Raw genomic sequence first — 12,039 nt, 5'->3', positions numbered from 1 at the left:
TAGCCTTTGCTATGTAACAAGCCACCCAAACATTAGTGCTTTAAAACAATTACACTTCTATGCATTGGGTGCAAGTTTACTTTACTGATTTTTCCTGGGCTCTTTCATCTGGCTATAATTATTTTTTCTTTTTTAAAATTGTGCTAAAATAAAATATAAAATTTACCATCTAATAGGATTTGGATGTGTGTCTCCTCCAATTTCATGGTGAAATGTGATCTCCATTGTTGGAAGTGAGGTCTGGCAGGAGGTGTTTGGGTCATGTGGGTGGATCCTTTGTGAATGACTTGGTGCCCTCCGCATGGTGATGAGAGAGTTCTCATTCTGTTAGTTCACACAAGAGCTGGGTGTTTCAAGGAGCTGGCACCTCCTTCTCTCTCTCTCTTTCTCTCTCTCTTCCTCCCTCTCTCTCCGTCTCTCTCCATGTGATGTGCCTGCCTGTTCTCTTTTCACCTTCTACCATGAGTAAGTTTCCTGAGGCCTCACCAGAAGCCTAGCAGATGCTAGTGTCATGCATGTAAAATCTGCATGTACAACCTGTAGAACCTTGAGCCAAATAAACCTCTTTTTTTTTTTTTTTTTTTTTTTTTTTGAAGACAAGACCTGGCTCTATCACCCATGCTAGAGTGCTGCAGTGGTGTGATTATAGCTCACTGCAGCCTCAAACTCCCAGGTTCAAGCCATCCTCCCACCTCAGCCTCCCAGGTAGCTGGGACTATAGGCATGCACCATCACACTTGGCTAATATTTGTCTTTTTTGAAAAGACAGGGTTTCACCATGTTGCCAGGCTGGTCTCAAACTCATGAGCTCAAGCAATCCTCCAGCCCCAGTCTCCCAAAGCACTGGGATTACAGGTGTGAGCCTCTTTTCTTTGTAAGTTACCAGCCTCAGGTATTCCTTTACAGCATGGCAAAACAGACTAACTCACCCGTTCTTAAGTGTACATTTTGGTAGCATTAAATACACTTATAATGTACAACCTTTATTACCGCCCACTTCCATAATTCTTTTCATCTTTAGAAACTTAAATTTTATATACATTAAACAAGAATTCCCCATTTTCCTGTCTTCCCTGTCCCTGGAAATTGCCAATCAACTCTCTGTCTATATGATTGCGACTACTCTAAGTACCTCATATAAATGGAATTATACAGTATTTGCCTTTTAGGGGCTGGCTTATTTCACTTAGCATGATGTCCTTAAGTTTCATCCAGGTTATATATAGCATGTGTCAGAATTTTCCTTATTTTTAAAGCTGAATGGTATTTCATTGTGTTAAATGAACATTGTGTTTATTCATTCATGTGCAATGGACACTTGGGTTGTTTCCGTGTATTAGCCATTGTAAATAATTCCACTCTGAATGTGGCTGCACAAGGATCTCTGAGTCCCTGCTTTCAATTTTTTTGGGTATATAACCAGAAGTAGAATTGCTGCATCATATGGTGATTTTTTTTCTTTTTTTTTTTTTTTTTTGATGGAGTCTCTCTCTGTGTCCCAGGTTGGAGTGCAGTGGCATGATCTCAGCTCACTGCAACCTCCGTCTCCCAGGTTCAAGCAATTCTCCTGCCTCAGCCTCCCGAGTAGCTGGGATCACAGGCACCTGCCATTACGCCCAGCTAATTTTTGTATTTTTTAGTAGAGACAGGGTTTCACCATGTTGGCCAGGCTGGTCTTGAACTCCTGACCTCAGGTGATCCGCCCGCCTCAGCCTCTCAAAATGCTGGGATTACAGGCATGAGCCACTGTGCCTGGCCAATTGTACTTCTAATGTTTCGAGGAACCACCACACTGTTTTCCACAATGGCTGTACTGTGTTACATTCCTACCAATATTCACAAGGGCTTCAATATCTCACATGACTGTAATTTATGGGCATATCAATTGCACAAGAAGGTCCAAGCTGGCCTTACTCAAAGGTCCAACAGTTAGTGCTGGCCATTAGCTGGGCACCTACAGTTCCTCAATGGTGCCTGTGTCAATCCTGGTATTCCAAGCAGATGCTAAGTCTGGATTTATTTGAGAAAACTCTAACAAGAGTGTAAGTAATTTATTAGGGAAAGTTCTGCAAGAGAAAATGGGAAGGGAGCCAGCAAAGTCCAGGAGAGTCATCAGACCTCAGTGCATGTCTAGCACCAGTGGAGAAGGGAAAGATGGGAACACAGTGCAGGGCAAGACTTCACACGAGGTTCTGCAGAAGCTTCTGCAAAGCTAATGGGGAGCCCATGACAGGAGTGGTGCATTTCCCAGGAGTGGGCTTGCCTGAGAATCCTGCCATGCTCAATCACTGCCTGGGAGCAGTCAGGAAAGCTTGGCTTCCATGGAAACACGGTGATTGGTAGATTTCTGAGCACAGCAGCTGGGTCAACTCATCCCCTGTGCTCCAACATCTGAGGAAGATAAGTGGGAAAAGGATTGGTATAAAGAACTGCACCTGCTTTGTAACTTCATCCCATTCACAAGAAGGCAGAACAGCTTCTCTTTACATGGAAATTATTGCAGTGTATTGCAGTAGGCCTCTGGCAGGGCCTACTTCAATAGTGATACTTCTTCCCTGGACCTCTGCTGCAGCCTCCAGCACCACTCAAGGTCTCTATTCAAATGCCATCCTCTGCATAGGTTCTTCCCTGATGACCCATTTAAAATCTGAAACACCTCTACCCCAGTCACATTTCTTGCCCTACTTCCCTGCCTTATTTCCTTCTATGGCGGGTGTTGCCTTCTATATATTATGATTCATGTTTGGCTCCTTCACTAGAATATCAGTTCTACAACTGCAGGGTTTGTCGGTTTTATTCAGTGTTATATCCTTAGCATTTACAAGTGGGATGGCCAAAGAATGTGCTCAGTGAAACAGACTTTTACTGAATAAAGAATAGTGGCTCATTCTGTAATCCTAGCACTTTGAGAGACCAAAGCGTGAGGATCACTGGAGGCCAGAAGTTTGAGACCAGCCTGGGCAGCATGGCAAGACGCTGTCTCTACAAAAATTTTTTTTTTTAAATCTAAGCATGATGACAAATACCTGCTTGAGCCCAAGAGTTCCAGGCTGCAATGAACTATGATCACACCAGTGCACTCCAGCTTGGGTGACAAAGTGAGACTTCATCACTAAAAAAGAAAAAACAAAAAAAGAATGAAAAAAGTCTTTGACCTATTATGCATTGTCTTGCAGACTCTATTCATCTATGTATCATCTATCTATCCATCCATCCATCCATCCATCCATCCATTTATCCATCTACGTATCTGTATATCATCTATCCATTCATCCATCCATTTATCCATTCATCCATCCAACTATCCATCAAGCTACCTATTCATTCATCGATTTATTCATTCATCCATCTATCCATCCATCCATCCATCCATTTATCTATCCATCCATTTATCCATCCATTTATCCATCGATCTAGCCATCCATCCATCCATTTATATATAATCTTATACAATTTATATAAAATTTAATCCATTTATATATAATCTTATATAATTTTTCTCTACTTTGTTGTTATCCTTCAGTTACTAAGAGCTAGAACACTCACATAATGTGTATGGGGTCACTCAATTGTGAGTGCTGGACCTTGGATGGGAACCCACGCCTGTCTCCAAATCTACTATATTTCCCAGTAACATGCATGGCCTCATTACAGAGATACAGACAGAGAAAATGAGGAAGGAAGTGAGGGAGGAGGAAGGAAGTGACAACATCCACATATACCTAAACCCTGCTAAATTCAAGTAGAGTATTCCAAGTCCCGTAACTAGAAAACCATCTTGACTGTTTATATTGTTTTGTTTATCCACTGAAATGTCCAACACTTTAGCATAGCTTCAACAAAGTGCTTTTAACGATATGCCTCCATTATAAGGGCAGAGGGAGAATCTTCATGAATTTGAGTGATTTCTGCTTTGGAATCACACATCCGCATCTGGGTGGCTTCTCTGAGCTATAAATAGATGAAAGAACTGCAAGATTCTGCACTTGCTAGTCCACCTGAGGAGAAAGCTTCCCAGCAAATTGAAGCTCTTTAGAATCCTTCTTGAGAAAATGCAGGCAATGGGTTCTCCCAAACATGGAGTCCTGTAGCCCAGGTCTTACCTGAATCAGGTAAGAGGCGGGGAGGAAGGAGTGATCTCCCCGTGCACCCTCGCAGCCCGCTTCAGGACTGGAACTAGCGCTCCTTGGTGGGTGTGGCTCGTGTGCCTGGGCCACACCAGTCCTGGGGGGCAGGATGAGGGAGTGGTGGGTCCAGGTGGGGCTGTTGGCTGTGCCCCTGCTTGCTGTGTACCTGCACATCCCACCCCCTCAGCTCTCCCCTGCCCTTCACTCATGGAAGTCTTCAGGTAAGTTTTTCACTTACAAGGGACTGTGTATCTTCTACCAAGACTCTGTGGGTGTGGTTGGAAGTCCAGAGATAGTTGTGCTTTTACACGGTTTTCCAACATCCAGCTACGATTGGTACAAGATTTGGGAAGGTCTGACCTTGAGGTTTCATCGGGTGATTGCCCTTGATTTCTTAGGCTTTGGCTTCAGTGACAAACCGAGACCACATCACTATTCCATATTTGAGCAGGCCAGCATCGTGGAAGCACTTTTGCGGCATCTGGGGCTCCAGAACCGCAGGATCAACCTTCTTTCTCATGACTATGGAGGTACGGTTGCTCAGGAGCTTCTCTACAGGTACAAGCAGAATCGATCTGGTCGGCTTACCATAAAGAGTCTCTGTCTGTCAAATGGAGGTATCTTTCCTGAGACTCACCGTCCACTCCTTCTCCAAAAGCTACTCAAAGACGGAGGTGTGCTGTCACCCATCCTCACACAACTGATGAACTTCTTCGTGTTCTCTCGAGGTCTCACCCCAGTCTTTGGGCCGTATACTCGGCCCTCTGAGAGTGAGCTGTGGGACATGTGGGCAGGGATCCGCAACAATGACGGGAACTTAGTCATTGACAGTCTCTTACAGTACATCAATCAGCGGAAGAAGTTCAGAAGGCACTGGGTGGGAGCTCTTGCCTCTGTAACTATCCCCATTCATTTTATCTATGGGCCATTGGATCCTGTAAATTCCTATCCAGAGTTTTTGGAGCTGTACAGGAAAATGCTAATGTGGTCCACAGTGTCGATTCTGGATGACCACATTAGCCACTATCCACAGCTAGAGGATCCCATGGGCTTCTTGAATGCATATATGGGCTTCATCAACTCCTTCTGAGCTGGAAAGAGTAGCTTCCCTGTATTACCTCCCCTACTCCCTTATCTGTTGTGTATTCCACTTAGGAAGAAATGCCCAAGAGAGGTCCTGGCCATCAAACATTATTCTCTCACAAAGTCCACTACTCAAATTGGTGAACAGTGTATTGGAAGAAGCCAGCAGGAGCTCTGACTAAGGTTGACATAATAGTCCACCTCCCATTACTTTGACATCTGATCAAATGTATCTTGGCTTTGTTTTTGTGTTATTAGGAAATTCTGATGAGCATTACTATTCACTGATGCAGAAAGACGTTCTTTTGCATAAAATACTTTTTAACACTTTGGATTTCTCTGAAATATTTAGAAGTGCTCATTTCTGGCCCAGCACCAACAGGAATTCTATAGTAAGGAGGAGTCTCCTTGAGTGACTTTATGGGCACATGCCTTTTAAAAGTTCTTTAAGCAACACAGAGCTGAGTCCTCTTTGTCATACCTTTGGATTTAGTTTCATCAGCTGTTTTTAGTTATAAACATTTTGTTAAAATAGATATTGGTTTAAATAATATAGTATTCTAGGTATTTGATTTAAGACTATGATTTACCTATACATTATATATATTTTATAAAGACAGTAAACCAGCATACCCTTACTCTGCTAGAGTAGCGAAGCTAATTAAACATGTTTGATTTCTGAATAAATTGAACTAAATCCAAACTACTTCCTAAAATCACAGGACATTAAGGACCAATAGCATCTGTGCCAGATATTTACTGTTATTAGCTGGGAAGACCAATTCTAACAGCAAATAACAGTCTGAGACTCCTCATACCTCAGAGCTTAGAAGCATGTTTCTCTTGAGCTACTATAGAGGGGAAGGGATTGTTGTGTAGTCCAAGTCACCATGCTGAATGTACACTGATTCCTTTATGATGACTGCTTAACTCCCCATTGCCTGTCCCAGAGAGGCTTTCCAATGGAGCTCAGTAATTCCTATACTTTACAGACAGGAAAGTTCCAGAAACTTTAAGAACAAACTCTGAAAGACCTATGAGCAAATGGTGCTGAACGCTTTTTTTTTTAAGCCATATTTCATTGTCTTAGTCAAAGCAGGATTAAGTGATTATTTAAAATTCATTTTTTATTTTTATTTTTATTATTATTTTTTATTTTTTATTATTATTTTTATTATTTTTTTTTTGGAGACGGAGTCTCACTCTGTTGCCCAGGCTGGAATGCAGTGGCCGGATCTCAGCTCACTGCAAGCTCTGCCTTCCGGGTTTACGCCATTCTCCTGCCTCAGCTTCCCGAGTAGCTGGGACTACAGGCACCCGCCACCTCGCCCGGCTAATTTTTTGTATTTTTTTAGTAGAGACGGGGTTTCACCGTGTTCACCAGGATGGTCTCGATCTCCTGACCTCGTGATCCGCCCGTCTCAGCCTCCCAAAGTGCTGGGATTACAGGCTTGAGCCACCGTGCCCGGCCTTAAAATTCATTTTTTTAAAATTAGCAACTTGAAGTATAACAGCTTTGAAACTGGAATAAGTGTTTATTTTCTATTAATAAAAATGAATTGTGACCAAAAAAAAGAGAACATACATGATTAATGAGCCATGTAGAACATATGCCAGAATCCACATGCTTTCTAAGTGCGTTCTGCATAGAAGCAGGGATTGTTGGTATCCAAGATATAAGGGCCTCTGTACACAGGATTCCTCTTCTTGTTCCAGAAAAGGGAGGAGATGAAAAATGCATCTAAGGCTAAAGAGGCCTGGAAAACAGAGGTTGCTTTGAGAGAAGTATGATGTAACTGTGAAAGGAAAATAAATCTGGGGGCCCCAAATCATTAAGCTAAAGGGAAAAGTCAAGCTGGAAACTGCTTAGGGCAAACCTGCCTCCCATTCTGTCCAAAGTCAGTCCTCTGCTCACTGAGATAGAAGCATATCTGATTGCCTCATTTGAAACAAAGGCTCATCAGGAACTCAAAAAAAACCAACCATTTGTCTCTTACCTACCTATGACCCGAGTCGCCTGGTTTTTGCCTCCAGCCATCCCACCTTTCTGGACTGAACTAATGTACATCTTACACATATTGATTGATGCCTCATGTCTCCCTAAAATGTGTGAAATCAAGCTGTACCCTGACCACCTTGGGCACATGTCGTCGGGACCTCCTGAGGCTGGGTCACGGGTGTGCACTCTCAACACTGGCAAAATCAACTTTCTCAATTAACTAAGACCTGTCTCACATTTTCAGGTTCACGTAACCTTCCTGCAAAAGAATTTGAATGCCTCTAGTTTGACAGTTTTCATGTTTAGCAGCATAACTAACACTTCTGTTAGCACTATGAACAAGGAACTCCTTATTGAAAATAGAAAGCTAACTGAGGTTCTGAAGGGCTTGTTTAGTTTACAGACAAAAGCAAATACCCCATCAACACAAGATTGACAGCACCTGAAGGCCCACTGTGTACTGCTTTGAAATCCACCTCATCTCTGAGTGATAAAGCACACTCTGAAGAGACTGCAAGACCAGCTTTTCCGTAAGTGGACTGTGGGTTATTTATAGTCACTCTGCACATGTGCTAATGAGCCATGGCCGCCTGGCAGACATAATTTAACTTTCTATGGTTCTTTGTTTTCTCATCTGTAAAATTACAAGGTCGGACAAGTTTAATTCTAAGAACTGTTGAACTGACCGGGCATGGTGGCTCATGCCTGTAATCCCAGCACTTTGGGAGGCTGCAGATCACGAGGTCAGGAGTTCGAGACCAACCTGACCAACATGGTGAAACCCCGTGTCTATTAAAAATACAAAAATTAGCCGGGCGTGCTGGCATGTGCCTGCAATCCCAGCTACTCGGGAGGCTGAGGCAGGAGAATCATTTGAACTCGGGAGACAGAGGTTGCAGTGAGCCGAGATTGTACCATCGCACTCCAGCCTGTGTGACAGAGCTAGACGCTGTCTCAAAAAATAAATAGATATATAAATAAAAACTAAGAACCGTTGAACTAAAACATTCCCTGCTCTCAGGATACTGTGGTTAAAATAGTAAGTTATTCTGACTTCTTCGTAACCCTGACTGTCCTTCTTCCCTATTGATTCTCAACAGAGATTTTCTGCCTGCTCTAACTTACCCAAAACATTAGCGCAGCTGATGATCTGACACGCTGAACAATGACTAAACAGTGACTGAGAAAAGGCCACTTGCTAAATGTATGTAGGTAAGTGTTCTAACCTCTCTAGGTCTCAATGCTGGTGTATGGAAGACATACTTGATAGCAATAACTTAAGCCTGAAAATAATGCTATGGTCTAAGGAAATGTGTGTTCAAAGTTCCAAGCTAAGGAATCCAGAAGTGGCCAACCTGAAGATTCACTCCTTATCTGTGAAGGACTTCAGAAGCCCTGGCCCATCCCCTTGAAATGTAGGCTCTACAGGGGCTCAAGGCCCTTTGTTTTGGGTTACATACAGGTTGCTAGGTGGGGGTTGCCAAGTGAAAAAACGTTATAACCTGCATACATTTTTGTAAAAGGTAGGGAGTCTCCTGTCCAGCCTGCCACTCCTGGACTGCACCATTTGTAAGTCCTCAATAAACCCTTTTGTCACAGGACTCTTTGGGTGCCGCTTCGCCAGCTGGAAACCTCTGTGGCTGGCAGCACCTCTGCCTGAGCTTTGCTTATGACCGCTGGGTTGGCTCTGCCCACTCAGCCCAGCAGGCTGTGCTGAGCTGGCTGTGCTCGGCTCTCACTACCGGCCCAGATCCCACACTCGCTGTGAGTGAGCCAGGTGCAGAGTGGCGAGGGGTGTGTGAGCGAGTAAGCATGGGGCACAGCCATGGCGTAGTCAAGTGCACCGCCTGCTAAGGTGGGGTGGGCAGCTCCAGGCACCAGGCATAAGCTCTGTACAAGGCTGTGGCTGGACCAGATGTGCCTCAAGTGGCTTCCGCCTTGGGTGCTGGCATCTGGATAAGGGGAATATGTTGGTGCCTGAAAATTCAGAGACACCACCAACCACAGAGGCCTAAGTGCATGTTACACCATGTCACAGCTCTGGATCAGGGAGTCCCAAGACCTGGGCCCCCAGAAGGTTTACCGCTCTTCCCTTGTAGTCCAGCAAATGAGTGTGTCACCACCCACTTCTTGGCTGGCCAGCCAGGAACTTGCTACAGCCCTTTTCGCTCCTGCCATTTAGCAAGCTCTGGGTTCTTGTCCCATGACCAAGAATAAGGTTATGTGGACAACCGGAGAGAGCAAGGTGGAGAAGAGTTTTATGGAGCAACATAACAGCTCTCAACATGAGAGGGGAACCTGAAGTGTAGCCCCTTCCCCAAGGCAGGTAGTCCCAGTGTGTGGCTGAGTCTGGGGTTTTATGGGCTCAGAATGGGGGAGTGCGTGCTGATTGATTCTTGGGTGGGCCTGGAAAAAGCATCATTTGATTGTCTAAAAAGGCATAGAGGAAGTTCTCACTCTAGCCCTGGGCTGTAATAGCTATGTTTTCAGGCTTTGAGCTGTCTTTGGTTTGAAGGTCAGACTTCACCAGGGACCTGCCTCTGGCTGCCTAGGAATTTGTCTTCCTCCTGCCACTGACATTATGTCACCTTCACTGGCTCCGGGTCTTCTCTTTGGCTTCTGGGACATGGTGCCATCTCTACTGGAGTCAACAAGGGTCCGGCGCAATAGCTGGAAATTTGCAGAAGAAAAGAAAAGTTGCTCAAGGATGGGTGATGAAACAAATAACAAGGATGAAGCTAACAAATAGCATTCTATTTCTCAAGATTATAACAGCCCAAGATTATTGAAAGGAAATCACATTTGGAGCTGTCTCTCTGGGCTAGTTTGCTGGCAGATCTGCATGGTGGACCACACTCTCACCTGTCTTTTGTGTCCTTCAGCATGATGAACTCTGCTGTACGCGTCCTGGTACTGGATCCGCTATTACCAACAAGCTAATTGAGTTTGCTGGCCTTGAAAATGCATCCCTGTAGGTAATGTGATGATGTAATGCTGTGTTCCTGCCCTCTGGATTTCCTCCTGCCATTACGGAGGCCTTATTTATAAGAATGGAAACAAAATCAAAACCAAAAAAAACAGGATCACCTTTTGATGTGACTTAAACAAGGCTGGAACAGAGCCTGAGGCTTAGCCTTCCACATGCCCCTGAGATGCCAGGACTCAAGTGAAGCAGGAAAATCCCAGAAAGCAGGTGGGGGTCCATGAGAGTCTGGTGGACACAGGTCTGAGGAGGACAGGAACATAGGTGCAGGGAGGATGCCTGGAAGAAGGGTGAGCAAATGGCAAATGCTGGATGCACAAGCACCACTTATGAACAGAAGGAGGATGGAGCTAGGTCAAATAATCCAGCAGACACTGAGATGAGTTTGGAGGGAAGGCAGGACCCCTCTGAAGTCTAAGGAAAAAGAGCATGACAGACTGCCCAGGACAGGTGGTATGCCCAACACAGGACAAGCTGGAGACAGACGGGGAAGTCCATCTGGGCTGTGCAAGGGAAAGCTAGAAACTATCACAGCTGGTCAGCTACTGGAAATTCAGTGAGCCCCTCTGTGCCAGAGGTGGGGCTGTGGAAAGCCAGGCAAGCCACCTGCCCTCATGGAACTAACCTTCTAGTGCTGTAAATCAACCGATAGGGCAAGAAGACAGACACACAGACCAGTGGAATAGAATCAAGTCCAGAAATAAACCCTTGTATATGTAGTCAAATGACTTAGAACCAAAAGCATTCAGTGCTGAAAGGACTCTTTTTTTTTTTTTTTTTTTTTTTACTTTTTTGAGATGGAGTCTCACTCTGTCACCTCGGCTGAAGTGCAATGGCACGATCTGGACTCACTGCAACCTCCGCCTCCTGAGTTCAAGTGATTCTCCTGCCTCTACCTCCCAAGTAGCTGGGGTTACAGGTGCCCACCACAATGCCCAGCTGTTTTTTGTATTTTTGGTAGAGACAGGGTTTCACAATGTTGGCCGCTGGTCTTGAGCTCCTGACCTCAGGTGATCTGCCTGGCTTGGCCTCCTAAAGTACTGGGATTACATGTCTGAGCCACTGGACCAGTCCTTGAGCTATACAACTTTCTGAAAGCTGCTCAATTGTAAATTTAGGTGCTCAATTGCTATAAACTTAGGTCCCTTAATCAGTCTGCTTTTTTTTTTTTTTTTTTTTTTTTTGAGACAGGGTTTTACTCTGTCACACAGGCTGAAGTATAATGGTGCAATCATGGCTTACCACAGCCTGAAACTTCGGGGCTCCAAGGATTCTCCTGCCTTAGCCTCCTGAGTAGCTGTGGCTACAGGTGTGCACCACCACACCTGGCTATTTTTTTTTTTAAATCTTTTGTAGAGATGGGGTTTTGCTATGTTGCCCAGGCTGGTCTCAAACTGCTGGCCTCAAGTGATCCTCCCAATTTGGCCTCCCAAAGTGCTGGGATTACTGGTATGAGCCACTGCACCTTGCTACTAAGGCTGCTTGAAGCGGAACAGAGACAATGAAATAAAGTGGTTATTACCTGGCAGACACAGTGCGTCCGAGAAGATATTTGTGTTACTTCAGTCTCTTTTGTCAAAAAGCTTTCTGATAAAAGTCAAAATGAATTATGAATTTTCATCATGAATCCTCTCCTTCTTTCTCCCGGTGCAGTGAACAGAGCCTCTAAAGTTGCCCTTGGGGTATCTCTTATCATACAGTTTTGCTCTTCAACATTCCCACCATAATTAACTACTTTTTGTGTTGCCTTTCATTTAGAGCTACGCCCAGTGCAATGACTGCCTCCTAGCAAATACTTCATGTCCTCAGCAGCACAATGAAGTTAGAAAAAAATGCAAAAATACTTC

At 44.5% G+C, this 12,039-nt stretch overlaps 1 long non-coding RNA gene and 1 pseudogene across 1 annotated transcript; one reads left to right on the top strand and one right to left on the bottom strand.

The window, feature by feature from the left end:
- Positions 1-1,762: 1,762 nt before the first annotated feature.
- LOC139362904 (uncharacterized) lies at positions 1,763-11,701 on the bottom strand. The gene is made up of 5 exons (XR_011622528.1): positions 10,072-11,701; positions 9,798-9,879; positions 6,796-6,967; positions 3,027-3,112; positions 1,763-2,391 (listed from the first exon to the last, which is right to left on the bottom strand). It is a non-coding gene; the product is annotated as an uncharacterized lncRNA (long non-coding RNA).
- LOC139362903 (mesoderm-specific transcript homolog protein pseudogene) lies at positions 4,088-5,544 on the top strand (annotated as a pseudogene).
- Positions 11,702-12,039: the final 338 nt, after the last annotated feature.

Source organism: Macaca nemestrina, chromosome 4 (assembly GCF_043159975.1).
Source record: "Macaca nemestrina isolate mMacNem1 chromosome 4, mMacNem.hap1, whole genome shotgun sequence".
In the NCBI taxonomy this organism is placed as follows: Eukaryota; Metazoa; Chordata; class Mammalia; order Primates; family Cercopithecidae; genus Macaca; species Macaca nemestrina.
This window is presented reverse-complemented; position numbering and strand designations above follow the sequence as displayed.